The sequence below is a fragment of the Anser anser genome (genome assembly GCF_964211835.1).
Source record: "Anser anser genome assembly, chromosome: 20".
Lineage (NCBI taxonomy): Eukaryota > Metazoa > Chordata > Aves > Anseriformes > Anatidae > Anser > Anser anser.
Window position 1 is genome coordinate 8,182,720 of NC_139741.1, and position 13,220 is coordinate 8,195,939.

General features: G+C 54.4%; 1 protein-coding gene across 5 annotated transcripts in view; it reads right to left on the bottom strand.

Annotated features, from left to right (window-relative positions):
• The window catches only part of CAMKK1 (calcium/calmodulin dependent protein kinase kinase 1), a 93,974-nt gene that overhangs the window by 64,758 nt on the left and 15,996 nt on the right, over positions 1–13,220 (bottom strand). The window contains exon 3 of one of the 5 annotated variants that reach the window (XM_083806035.1): positions 5,844–5,907. The exons of 3 other annotated variants lie outside the window; for them this stretch is intronic. The gene's annotated coding sequence lies outside the window, so the exon portion shown is untranslated. Of the gene's footprint in view, positions 1–1,820; positions 2,017–5,843; positions 5,908–13,220 lie in introns of those variants that run through there. One more of the 5 variants, XM_083806033.1, reaches the window with a different exon arrangement.

Genomic DNA, 13,220 nt, shown 5'->3' on the forward strand with positions numbered 1-13,220 from the left:
GAGCAAGACAAGAGCAGCAGCAGCTGTAAGACAAATGGACTTCAAACCCAGAGCTCAAATTATTTGCAGTATTTCCACATGAGTAACTCCCATCTTTTGATAATCCTCACTTCTTCAGAAACCCCAGCCTGGCCCCAGTTAACCTGCACAAGACCAAGGGCAGAAGCGGGGAGGCTCCCCGCGCAGGGCGAACAGGCTCCGGGGATGCGAGGCAGCGGAGAGCCACCGGAGTCCCAGCCAGGTGACCCCCGTCAGTTCCCCTGGTACGTGCACACAGAACCCCTGCTGCTTGGAGATCTGAAGGGTAGCAGCTTTCCCAATTCCTTTGAAGCCTTAAGCTTTAGCTCTCTAAGCCAAAATGCACTTTCAAAGCCCCAAGGTCAATGACTGGAGATTATCCAGCAAGGCGCTAGGCAAAAGCTGCGGCACAAAGCTGTTCTTTTGCGTCCCTGTAATGCTATTCCAGAAGTTGGGGCACTTGTCAGAGCACAAAAAGGCCTCGCAGCCTACCCAAGACATTTTCCAGGTGCAGCTTTACCTGGAAAAACGCACGAAAACGCCACCCTGGGGCTCCCGCTTTCCACTCTGGCTCTGCACAGCAAGCCCAAGACCAAGAGGCAGCCACAGCTGGGGTGCCGGCAGCCCTGGGACACCACGGCAGTGTCCCCATTTTCTGTGGCTCAGGAAAAGCACCACAAGGTGTACCCGACCTGCCAGACCCTTTCGGAGGCATCTGAAGAAGATGTGAGCCATCCCTCAGCTGTGTCGGCTCCACAGAGCTTCAACTGAGAAGAAAAAAAGGCACGCTGTGGGTCAGCAGGTGCCAGAGGAGGAAGAGGAGCAATCCTGCTGGTACGAAGACGTTCCTTTGCTGAGGGAGGTGTGCTTTGGATGGCAGCACAGGCTGCCAGCCTGCTTCACCTGCTGGGCCGCCACAGCTGTGCCTTGTTCTCCCGAGAGCTCAGCAGCCTGAATGTCTGAGCTGATCCCGCCTGCAAATCACATCAAGCCTGCGGCTGGGTTCAGGGAAGCCTGAGGCACTCAGGGCTCTGATGAGCCTGCCCTGCAGACAGCCTGCCGCCCCTCTGCCCCCCGGGGGAAGGCTGCAGACAGCCAGCAGCCTGCAATCCTTCCCAGCCAGCACAGCCTGTCCTCGGGGAAAGAAGGTACGGAAGTCAGCCAGCACCCCCTGCTCCACCCCACCCCGAGCCAAGAGGTGGGGGAACCTTTTCACCCTCCTGCTGGCAGCTGGAGTGAGGAGGAGAGCCCCGCTCCACAGCCCAAGCCCTGCTCCCGGCTCAGAGAAGCACACTGAGCTACCGAGGAGCTGCCACAGCTCAAAAAGCAGGGACAGAGCTAGCAGTGATGGCAGAACGCAGGGGGCTGCCTCTTTGCAGAGTTAAAGCCTCCTTCCTGGTCTCCAGCTGGGGCCGTAACACCTCTTGTGCACACAGCAGGCAAAGCTAAAGAACACCACCCTAAAAACCTCACAAGCAAGCAGACCCCAGACCCCTTGTCCAGAGCACTGCAGGCAATGCCACTTTGAAACACGACCCGAATTTCCCAGTTTGCCTCCAAAAATTACCGAGGCAGGAGAACACAAATCCAGGTTAAGAGGGAGGGAGGGAGGGAGGGAGGGAGGGAAACAACCACAGTCTGTGCAGTTTCATAGCAAGCAGAGACATGGAAACGTGGCATGTGGGTTGCGAACGCACTCTGACCACTGCTCGTGCAGCATGGCCTGCCCCATGCCCGGCAGGAGAGCACAGAAAAGAAAAAGAAAACCTAAAGCCAACGGACTCGGACACCGGCAACAATACCTGCTCCCGTCAGCCGTCCCAGGAGACATCCCCGCGGCGCAGGTCAGCGTGTCGCTGGGAGATGAGTTACACAGCTCTAGCTACTCAGATATCCTCCTGGTTGCCAGGGGGAGAGAAATCAAAGAACAAAACTGGTAACAACGCGGAGAAAAAGGAAAGCATGTGTTTAAAAGCCTCGCTGGCTCCTCGCCAGGGTGCTCAGCACCTTCCAGGACGCGTCTCGGAGCAATTAGTCTGGGTGCAGCCACCGAGTTTCACCGCACGCTGCTCGTCTCCGTGCTGCAGATGTCGGCTCCGCTCCAGCAAAACACTTAAGCACACACTTGAACTTTAACTACAGTCCCAGGACGTCAGGAGGGACAACGTTCCCGTGCTGAAGTGTGAACAGCACTGAAAAACGCAGCCTCAGAAATGAGGAACTAGATTCATGTGAGCAGCTGGGTGACCGTGTGTCACACGTGTGGAACAGGAGTGCTGCCCAGCCACGCAGCCGTCCCAGGGCTCCTGTCCCAGGAGGGGCGGAGAACAATTGTGCTGGCCTCCCCATTTGCACTTCCAGCTGTTCCTGAGGCCAAAGGAGCACTGGAAATAATTCTCAATACATCCATCCCCTAGGTGGGGCCCACCTCTGCCCAGCTTTCTTCCCTCCACCTGCACAAGCTGCTCAAGCAAGATGTGACCCCCGGCCGCAGCCACCGTGAGCCCTGCGTCCTGGAGATGCTGCAGATGCTCCAGCAGCACCTCGACGCAGCTCCTGCTCAGTTCCTCTCCCACCACCCCGCTCCGGCCCCAAACCACCGGGACTGGTTTGCTTTGCAATGCTCGAGCCCATGAGAGGTGCACGGGGGCGCAGGGAGCGCAGCGCTCTCCCAGACGTCCCGATCGCTCGCTGATGGCTGGAGGCCGCGCGCCCGTTTGGAAAGGGATGCAAGGAACAGCCAACCTCAGCAACTGCTCAGCAGAAAGGAAAAATAAACCCACCCTTGGAGGCACCTGCATCTGGAGCTCTACCTGCGGTCCCTGCAAGTGAAGCAACCTCACCTGGAAGGTTTTCTGACCAGTAACACCGCCAAATCACTAACATTTGCCTCTGTTATTATTATTATTATACTATCACATATATAATCGTCTATCGCCTTTGAGGTTTAGGAACAGTTTTGCAAATTAGGTAGGTTGTAAAACAGAACACAAAGATGCTTCTTTTGAAATTACTAAAAGCAAAACAAACTGGGAAGCTTATTGAGGAAGCGGTAACTCCCTCTGTACTTGAATTCTCCAAGCCGGACTGCTGGGCAAGTCAGCCACACTTGTGGCCCAGGAGATCTAGCTTACAGCTACAGGGACCTTAAAGCCCACGAGCCTGTGAGTTATTCTCTAGTACCTGCCACAGGACACTCACAAGAAAACTATTTTTGGCTTTCCTTTCACCAGTTCTGTTTAACAATAAAACCCCATTCTTCTGCTTCCTGGTTTAGAAACCGTGGCCTAATGCATTTCCCTGGGAAATTCCCATTTACATGCTATCTGCCACCTGCCCTCACCTGCTGCATCCTCCAGACGCTGCCTATTCCCCTGGGGTGGGAGAACAGCGGGAGCACTCGGGGTGAAACGGTCTGGCTTAGATGGCTTTGCAAAAGTCGCTGAGAGAAGCCCAAATTCTCATTACTGACCTCTGGCTTCTTTATTTGCCTCTGTACTCTTCCTCTAACTGGACACACCGCTGGAGGAGTAGATGTCAGCATCATTTTTTATACCCCCACATCATCATTCCTGATAGAAACCAGCCCATCAGCACCAGAGCTGTGATCAGCGACCTGGTTTCGATGGTCAGCGCATCCTTTTTGACACCTGCAGCACTGGTAAGAATTTTACCGCTCCCAGCTTGGCAAAGCCCACGCCTAACCCGTCAGCAGCGCCCCGTGCTGCTCTGCTCAGCTCTCCCACTTGTGCTGCCACCAGCTGCACGGGTCAGGCGAGGTGCAGAGACCATGCCGTGCCGCGCTGAGCTCAGCTGGCTGGAGGAGGAATAGCCTGTGCTGTATTTGCTGCAGGGGGGCTGACATTAGAAAGAGAAGCTGGAAGATTAGAAGGAAAAAAGGGAAAACCTCAGTTTGCTTGCTGATGTATAACCCACTGCCAGGTTTATCTAGTCATTTTCCATCGTTCCACCAGGTTCTCAGATATCCTATTCACTTGCTCAAACACGTGCACGTTTCTGAAGAAGTGGGTTTCAAGTCAACCTCTTCAATGGTCTTGTAATGGAAAAAGGCAGTTACAAATACAAGTTGAGAACAGCGGAGTTTATTTGCACAGCAATCTTCAGAGTGGTTCAGGGGCCAGCTCCCATCTAAACAAGCTTTTATGTGCTGCTGGTGGCACGGGAGAATAGGCTCAGACTTGTACTTACAACGGGGACTCGCTCAAGTGCCCTGAGAACAAAGCCTGAGAAGTCTGACTGGAGGCATGAGCTCACTCTGCCTGGCCGGGAAGCCAAGACCCAAATTCAAGCACTGCTACAAAACTCGGGCTAAGTTCCTGGGATGCACCTTGCTTGGCAGAGAGAGCTGTTTCAGCATCTGTCTCACAAACCACCCCATCACATTCTTTCCCATGGCCTTGATTTAATTGTATTATCTTCCCTCCCACAATCATTCTTTTTTTAGATACTTAAAAAAAAAATTGAAGGGAGGGGTGGAAATTTTAAGCTCATCTCTACCCCTGCCATTCTGGAAGCACCCAAAAGGAGAAGCACTTCATTCTCAAGTGACTAAGACGTGAGTCAGCTGATGAATAAGCACATCAGCTCTCGAAGTCTCACTCAATTCATGACCAAATGCAAATCGTTTCATTACCTAAATCGCTTGCCCATTTCGTACGGTAATGCCGCAGCACTCTAAGGTCCTGCAGGGGCTCCCATTTCAGATGCCAGGTAATTGCTGCTGATCTCACGCCAAGGTAGGCAGCGCACTGCTAAGAAACCCTGCGCTGCAGAGTCAAGAAAAGCCAAGTCGTGAGCTTGCATTTAGAAGTGCTCTGAAAGTCCACTTCTGAGACGCCTCCAGCCTCAGCTAACGCCTGGGTTAAACATGTACAGGCTGCTGGCAGCAGCCTCACGTTCGGCTCAGCACCCTACAAACACAGCCCCAGCTCCCGGAGCCAGCGGGGCTCCATGAGGGCAGGTGCCAGGGCTGCAGCCAGACTTCTGACATCCTTCTGTTGTTCTTACACAGCTCTTATACAAAGCTGCAAAAGCATTGAGTTAAAATGGTACCTGAACATCCCGCTATTCCAGAGGAAACTCAGCACCTCCCAAAATTAACATGCACACATCCTCACCAACACCCTGTGGGATGCATCCACGGGCAGGGACACAGAGCACTGGGGCACAGGTGGAGATGTGAGCTTAAGATCAGAAGCGGGTCTAGCTCTCTCCCCAAAGGCCCTGGCGCAGCTGGGCCACCATCAGGGAGTAAGCAAAGTGTGCAAAACGTGCCCAAACAGCCCGGGCGACCCACGCTGGCAGAAACAACTGGTCTGTCCGACCCGTTTCACAGTCCAGCCTTTCTACGGGGCTGCTCATTGCTCCACGTTCAATTAGTGCAGCACATAAAAACCTCCAAAAAGTGGAATAACTTCACAGAAATAATTTGCTCCCTGTCAGGTCGGATCGGATGCATTAAGGAGAGGGGAGGGAAAACCGACAGCCTTCAAGGAGAGCGCACAGCAGCTCCCCTGCACTGCACTTCACTGCTGCAAACACGTCCCTTCTCCCCAGCTCAAGGCATCTTTCAAAATAAAGGGCAATTATCGCTCCTGGATGGTTAGGGCACCGTGAGATCTGCCTGCTCCCTGCTGGGATAACCACTCTGCCTGCCTGTCCCCCTCCAAGCCACTCTCCCGAGCACGGAGGAGGCAGCAAGACCTCCCCAGCAGCCTCAAGATCCCCCAGCCTCTGCCGCAGGCGCTCAGTGGCTGCCGGAGGGCTGCGGGCTGCCTCACCGCCACCGCGCTCCGAGCACCTACCTCTGGCTGTGGTGGCAAGCAGCCCAAAGGCAGACAGATCCGCTCAGCACACCAACAGCCGCACCTGGGGAGAGGGAGGTAGGGAGAAAGGAGCTTACTTTTATCAGGGCACCTTAATCCCTTTCCCTGGGAGCGCGCTGTGGAGATACAAGGGCAGCCTCACCCTGCAATGCTCCCTCGGCTGTCTGCACCAGGCTGGTGGGCACGGCCGGGCCGCTGCCAGGGCCACCCTCACGCACAGCTGCAGCTCCTGACTGGTGCTGAACTCCGAGGGGCTGGGGAGAGGAAATAACCTGTAGGAAACCAGCCAGAACCAAGCGGTTCATGGAGACCCAGCCCTCCCAACTCCCTGGTTTCAGGCCGAGGGTTTCGCCCTGCTCCAACTGGAAATCAGCGGTGAGGTTTTGCTGACCTCTGCACTGTGGCAGCACAGGTCCCAGGGAGGCTGCCCACTTCACACGGGTTTCTCACCCCTGGAAGGCTCCCTCCCACGTGTTAGCAAAGACAGGATGACAAAAATCCCCAAGGATCGAGGTGGGAACAGCTGCCCCTGCCCTGGATCTGCTCCACGCAGTGCTGCCAGCTGCAGCCGAGGCAACTTCGTCGCCACTCCGTCTTTAAACAACCAGAGCTCTCCGAAGTCATTAACTCACATAAACATTTCGGCTCTGTTGAGGGAGCTCCGTTTTTACAAGCACTCACATGAGAAGCAATCACCGCGTGCATTCAAGAAGAGGTGAATTGAAGAGAGGAAGGAGCCCGTGCTGTAAATATCATTTCTCCGAGTGCACGTTGGGCAGCCTGGTTCACCCAGCCCTACGCTGCCCTGCACCTTGTGCCACGCCGCCTTTAGGTCCTGTTACTGCGAACGTCTGCATCTTCGCTTTCGGTGCCTTGCTTCCCTGTGCTGCTGCTGCATCTTTCAGAAAGTCAAAGCCAGGCAGAGCACTTGTGGCCACAAGGGACTGGTGAACCACTTGCACTCTTTCCCTGCTCCTCTTTCCTGCTTCCCCACCACAGGACTGCTGATTCCTGCCCTCCCCTGGCTATACCTTGACCTTTAGACGAGAAGGCTTCAAGTCAGGCTGTCACTGACTCTGTTGGTACAGCACCGGGGCAGTGGAACCTTGCCCTGCCAGCCCTGTGATAGGAACCACAAATGAAATGCAAAATCCTGCTCGCACAGGGTCTGGTTCAGAGCTCCGTGGAAAGCTGCCTTTCTTCAGCGGCATGCAGAGCAGAGCCATAACCAGCACGAGCAGAAGAGAGCTATTTGCACAGCTAACTATTTGGGGAATACAACCGTGCAAAAACACAATTTTCCAGCCGAATGTCTTCGCAGCTTCCACCAGACCAAAAAAAAGCACGCGCACACGTGTACGGATGCATTTATCGGGTGGCTCTGGCACAGGAAGCGCTCCGATGCCATGGTGACGGCTGCTCCTGCAAAGCCGTAACGTAACAGACACGGAGAGACCCGGAGCCGGTTAGGGCAGCAGCAGTGCTTGTGCTTACATGCTCCGCAGCTACTGTGAGAGGGACAAAATGTGACTTATGAAAAAGACCCAAACCAAAGCCTAGATCCATTGTTAAACTGATCTCCTGGAAGCTCCCCGGGGACTGGGCTCAATCTCTGCTGCCATTATCAGCATAAGCCCTGCACGGCAGTAACAGGAGGCTCCCCGAAGTGCCCCGCGCTTCGCTCACTTTGCAACAAGGCTGCTCAGGTTCACAGCACTCGGCGCGCTCCTAATTGAATGGACAAGGCCAAGAGGAAGAATTTGGCTGAAAGTTACACAGCAGCCAGACAAAACTCCTACTGGCCCTTTTAATGACAAGAGAGCCAGCAGTCCCTCCTCTCCTGAGCGAGGCTGGGTGGCTCAGGTGTGCTCGGTAGGAGCGAGCCACCGGGTGACTTAAAGGCAGAAGGCTCCTGCCCACCCGCGCACAGAAGGACAACGAAGGAGAAAATCAAACCCAAGCGCAGCCACGGCAAACCAGCTGAAGAGAACCAAGCCGGAGGCACCTCAACGCAGCTCCCAGCAGCTGCGGGGGCTGACGGGGCCCCCCCAGTGCTGCTGGCTCTGGGAAGCTGCGAGAGGCTGCGGGGAAGTCTTGTGGCGAACGGGCAAACGGCACCCAGGGGGAGAGGGCTCCCCAGGAGCGCTGGCAGGTAAACGCGGTGTGGGAACGGCAACCTGATGAGAGACAGCATCCTGCTCTCCTCGCTGGGTGTCAATCACATGTTCCCCCAAATCCCCAAATTAGAATTAAATACAACACTGCCGCCTCTGCACCAAAAATTATTCAATCCATAAAAAGCATTTTCCTACATCTCTCTCTCTCATGACTCTCTGCAGGCCCCCTCATTCCTCTCCCCCCGGAGGAGCAGTTTGGTTATGGAAATGTTCTGATGGCAGCAGTCTGCAAACTTTTTTGCAGGGTGATTTAATGCCCATCTTGCTGTGGAGCAGCTCAGACTCGGCTGGCTGATGCTGCAGGGAAGGGCCCACCTCAGGCTGCTATAGCAAAGCGAGGGGAAGGGGGCTCTTCCCATTGCCACCGAGCACAACATCATAAAACTGCATCGCGACCTGGCCGTCGTCGCATCGGCTCACTCGGGCCCTGAGACAGCAGCTTGCCGCTTGCCTCTGCAGAGGACAGAGTCCCACTTCCCCCTCCAGTTGGGTTTTATCCCATTATTCCTCCAGACGTGCAGCTTAGAACGAAATAACTATCTCAAAACATGCCTCCTTTGCCAAGCTCTCGTTAGAGCTAAGCACAGGCTGAGGAGCACACGCTGCTTACGGAGGGCCTGCCGGACAGGAGCTGTGCTTTGCACACCCAGCGCTCCGGGGACTGCACAGGAGCTGACGAGGTTTCCCAGGCACACGCTGGGAACTGGGCAGGAGGGAGGTGGTGCTGCATCACCTCCTGCAATATCTAACGATGACTCCAGGAGGACGTGGAGCTGGCCGCGTAGCCCTGCGAGCCCATGGATTCAGAGCCACCTGCACGGCTGGGGCAGGTCGGAGTCACCTCCTTTTTTCAAGCAATCCCTCTGCACTTCTCCACTCCGCTCCCGAGGAGGAATCGGCGCTGGAGAGACAGGGAGCCGGAGTACTCCCAGCAGCTTGGGAGTCACGTTTTACTCCTGACTGGCACCACCTCACCACACAGACACGTTGACCTCTCCCCAGAGCGGGGCCAGCAGTCCCACGGCCAGGGCTCGGAGGGCTGAGCATCACCAGGTGTCTCGCTGGTCCTGCCCCCGTGCAGATCTCACTCACCTGCACCCGGTGCCGTGCTGTCACCTTCCACCTCTCAGAGCCCCAGATCCCAGATCTCAGCGGCGGCACTTTCATCTCCGGCAAGGTTTAACCGAGACAAGTCCCAGCACATACATTGCCGGAGCACTGCCTGGGGGAGCATGAGAGCTGTGACACCAACCAAAAGGTTTCAAGTGGTTCTTAATCAGCTACAATAATAAATAATACATAGACTTTCAAGTGTTTGCTCATTTCTGAATGTCTCCCATAAATACCTAGCCAGCGAAGCAGCCTTTGAACGGCGGCGCTGGTACCGTTTCCCTTCCGAGCTAACCCTGTGCTATTTACTTAAAATAGAAATTCAGGAGGAGAAACCTGGGTTGAAAGGCAACGGGATTTTTGAAGTGTTTTAAGTAGTCAGACCTGCTCTGAACAACAAATACTTAATACAAGTGTTTACTCTTTTCTCGATTTCTCATTATTTTAAAGAGAAATCTTTTATATACCGGTTTTAATCCCCTCAGCCAGCCGGGCTGCTGCTGAACAGCCTTCAGTATCAAACACAGCTCGCTGGGCAGGCTTCCCTCCTGCCAGGGCAGAGGCTCAGCGCTGGGGCACGCAGCCTCGTGGAAAGCAGCACCAAGATAAAAACCTGGCCTCAAAACCCAGCCTGAAGTGGCCTTCACTAAAGTACAAGAGTTTTGTTTTCAATGTAGGTGGGATTTCTAGTACAGGGTTTTGAAAGCAAGAGTTGTATTTAAACAATAAATAAAAATCAGTGCAAATATCACCCAAAAACCACAGCAAAGCTGCCAAGACCATCAGAACAGCACCATGCTCTCCAAGGCCTCCAGCACCTGCTGCAGAACAGGCTGGGGATGGTCAGTGCCGTTTGGCTCTTAGCGAGGATTAGAGGAGCTCCAGTCCTTCAGGTGGTGGCTGCGCAGGCTGACCAGCCTCGTTTACAGCACTGAGCCCTGTTCCCCAGCTGAACACCCCAGCGCAGGTGGCTGGTGCCAGAAGATGTGCCCTGGGGACATGCAGCCCTCCTGGGGACACTCCTCGGTTCCCCCGCCTCGTGCTGGCCTCTGCACCGCAGCGAGTGCCCTCTTCCAGGGCACGCGCACACACAGCAGCCACCCTTCCCATCAGGGCTGACCGGTCTTTTAAAGCGCCACATTTAGAAGGAAGGTGCAAAAAACCTACCTTAATATTCCTGCTGGTACCTAATCCCTTCAACGCTCCTGGAGAGGTGCTTTTCATTTCCAAGGAAAAGTGAGTTAATGTTCTTGCCAGCGCAGTTAATCAGAGCAGCAAAGCCTCTTTTCATCGCGCAGGGCCCAGGTGACTGTTTCCAAGGGATTAGCTGTTACCACATTTAGTTCAGTAAAGGGTTTATCTCCGCCACATTCACAGAGGCCGACTATGAAGACATTCGCCTGCCGAATTCCCACAGGCTGACACCTCTGAGCAGCCGTGGGGCGCAGAGCACAGCCGGGGAAGGCATGAAATAATTGCTAGGAGCAGGCAGTGCTGCCCCCAGGCTGGGGCACAAGAAGGCAGACAGCTCTCGTGGAGGGATCCAGCCTCCAGAAGAGATGAGGATGGGGAGATGGGGCAGGAGCGCGCAGATTTTCAGAGGCCCAGATCTGTCTGCTCATGGTTGCAGCAGCTGCTGGCGGGGATATCTGGTTGCCAAACCCCTGCAAAAACGTATTCCAGAGACCTCCTGAAAATTGGAGGGGTTGAAACCACTTTTTTGGACTTTTGCCACCAGCTTTAACCTAGAGCACAATAAGACTCTGCTAAACAGCGCGAGGCAGAGCAGTGCTAAAAGCAGCACTGCTATCTGCGGCCACCTTTCAGTGAAGACAACCAGTTAAACGTCCAGGCTCTTCTCAAGCCCCTGCGAGGTTCCAGCCAACAGAAAGCAATCACATTTGAAATCTGGATTTCTGTGCGCTATTGTTCCCTCTGGCATTGATCAAGCATTTCAGTTCCTAACTAAATTTCCCTCTCTGCCTGCTCCATCCTCTTGAGCAATGACTCAGGTTTTCATCAGTGCCAAGAAGAAATGCTGAAGCTTTGGGATCGCCACCTAAACTTTTCTGCAGACCGAAGGGAAATTCATATTTTCCTCTTGCTCATCAAGAAAGCAGGCTGGGGTGGGGCTGGAAGGGCTTGTAAAGCCCCAGACACGCAAGGATAAGAAGTTCCACTCGGAAGCTGCCTCCCCTGCTGCCCCCAGACTTGCAGGAGGCTCCGCTGGCATCCTGCACCGGCTGCCCGAGGCTGCACGGAGTGCCTGCAGCCCCAAGAGAGCTTTTCGAACAGCAGTGTCAAGTGGCTGAGTGAAGAAGCATCAGAAAAGGGCTTGAAGGAGAATGCCCGAAGATCCCAGCGAGCAGGACATCCATCACCAGACATTTAGCAGAATGACAATGGCAGTTTTCACAAAGAGGGGGGGTGGAACAAAGGAGAAATGAGACCGGCGGGTGAAAACAATTTCCTAGTGTTTGGCATGCTCTAAAATTAGTGCTGTAATGGATCTCATCAGCCAGCATTTAGTTCCCATCCTAAAGACAAGAATTCAAATAGGCAAGCTGCAGGGAGAGGAGCACTTGCCTGGCTGAACAGCCAGCCTCTAACGCAGGCGGTGATGCTGACGCTAATCCAGCAACCCCATTCCTGCAGCCCCTCGCTGCGGGTTCCCTGAAAAGCCAGCTCCGTTTGCAGGCCTGGTTTGCTTGACCGCACTTTGCCCCCACCAGCCTCTGGAGCAGGGCGGGCCAGGCTACCTGCAGCAGGGCTGCCCCAGAGGTTGGCTGCATTCACATGGCCGCACGGAGCAACCTGGGGAGCTGCAGAATTACTCTGCCTGGGCAGGACTCGAGGCAGCACACCACGTGCTGTGCTGCAGAAAGCCCCTGCTGTTACTCATCCCGACGGATCTCACTCCCACAGCCCCGAAGGAACAAGCCCAGCTCACCTGGCACCGACCACCCAACGTGGCTGGGGAGCGGCCAGGGCACCAGCACCGCCTGGGTAGCTTCAGGAGGGTCCTGAGCACAGCCAGGAGCGCTGGCGTGACGCACCCACTGACCTTTCCAAGTTTCAGAACAAATCCCCGATGGTGGAGGAGAGCTGGCAGCGTCGCTCGGCTGCAAGGCGTCAGAGATATTTCAGGCAGCCAGATATTCCCATGCAGAAACCTAGAAAAAGTCACCTCCTCGCTCCCCCAGCTGCCTCTCCTTGCATTATTACTGACATGGATGTGACTCACTGGAGTTGGGTTTATATTAAACTCCTGAAACAGATTGTTTGGCTGTTATGTAAATCCAGTAAATGTTAAAATACTAGAATAAATCAGTCAAGCAGCTACTGTAGCCAGCTCTCCAGAGACATCTGAGAGAAATTTTCTTTTTTTAAAAGAAGGGAGAGGTGGAAGAAGAAGATAAAAAAATCACAGTAGCCTCTCAGGAGAGGGAGAGGCAAGCTGGTGGCTGCAGGACCCTCATTGGTGCTGCCACCAGTGCCCTGCCGAGGTTGGGGCTTCAGCCATAAGGAGCTCTAAAATCCAATAAACCCAAAACTGGGCACAAAGGTGCCACTTCTGACCCTGCTGTGGGAAGGGGGCTCTGCTTTAGGGCTGCCCCTGTGCTGCGGAGCTGAGGGCACCTGCCACAGGGGAGCAGCCCCCTGCTAGCGGTGACGTCTGCGCACAGGAACAGATTGTAAGATTTGCAAACACAAGTATTTCTACCAGAAACCTGACTCCGGGATTTCAAACAGTCTACAGGCCAAAGCATTAGTCACAACAGTTATCTGGCAAATAATCTGCGATGATAAGCAAAACCAGAGCCTATCACCATCTGCTCACAGAAATCTCCTAAGGCAGAAGTAAGGAACCTCCAAACTGAAGCTTCCCTTTGTACCTAACTGCTGATAACCGAGCCATCATGCTCCAAACGCTCCCATACCTGCACTAGCCTCAAAAAAGAAACAGGTAGAACTTAAGATCCCAAATTTATTTGTAGCTAAAGGCACTTTAGTCGGGCTGTCACTTGAACAGGGCGCACGGTTCGGCCCAGGTACCTGCTCAATTTCA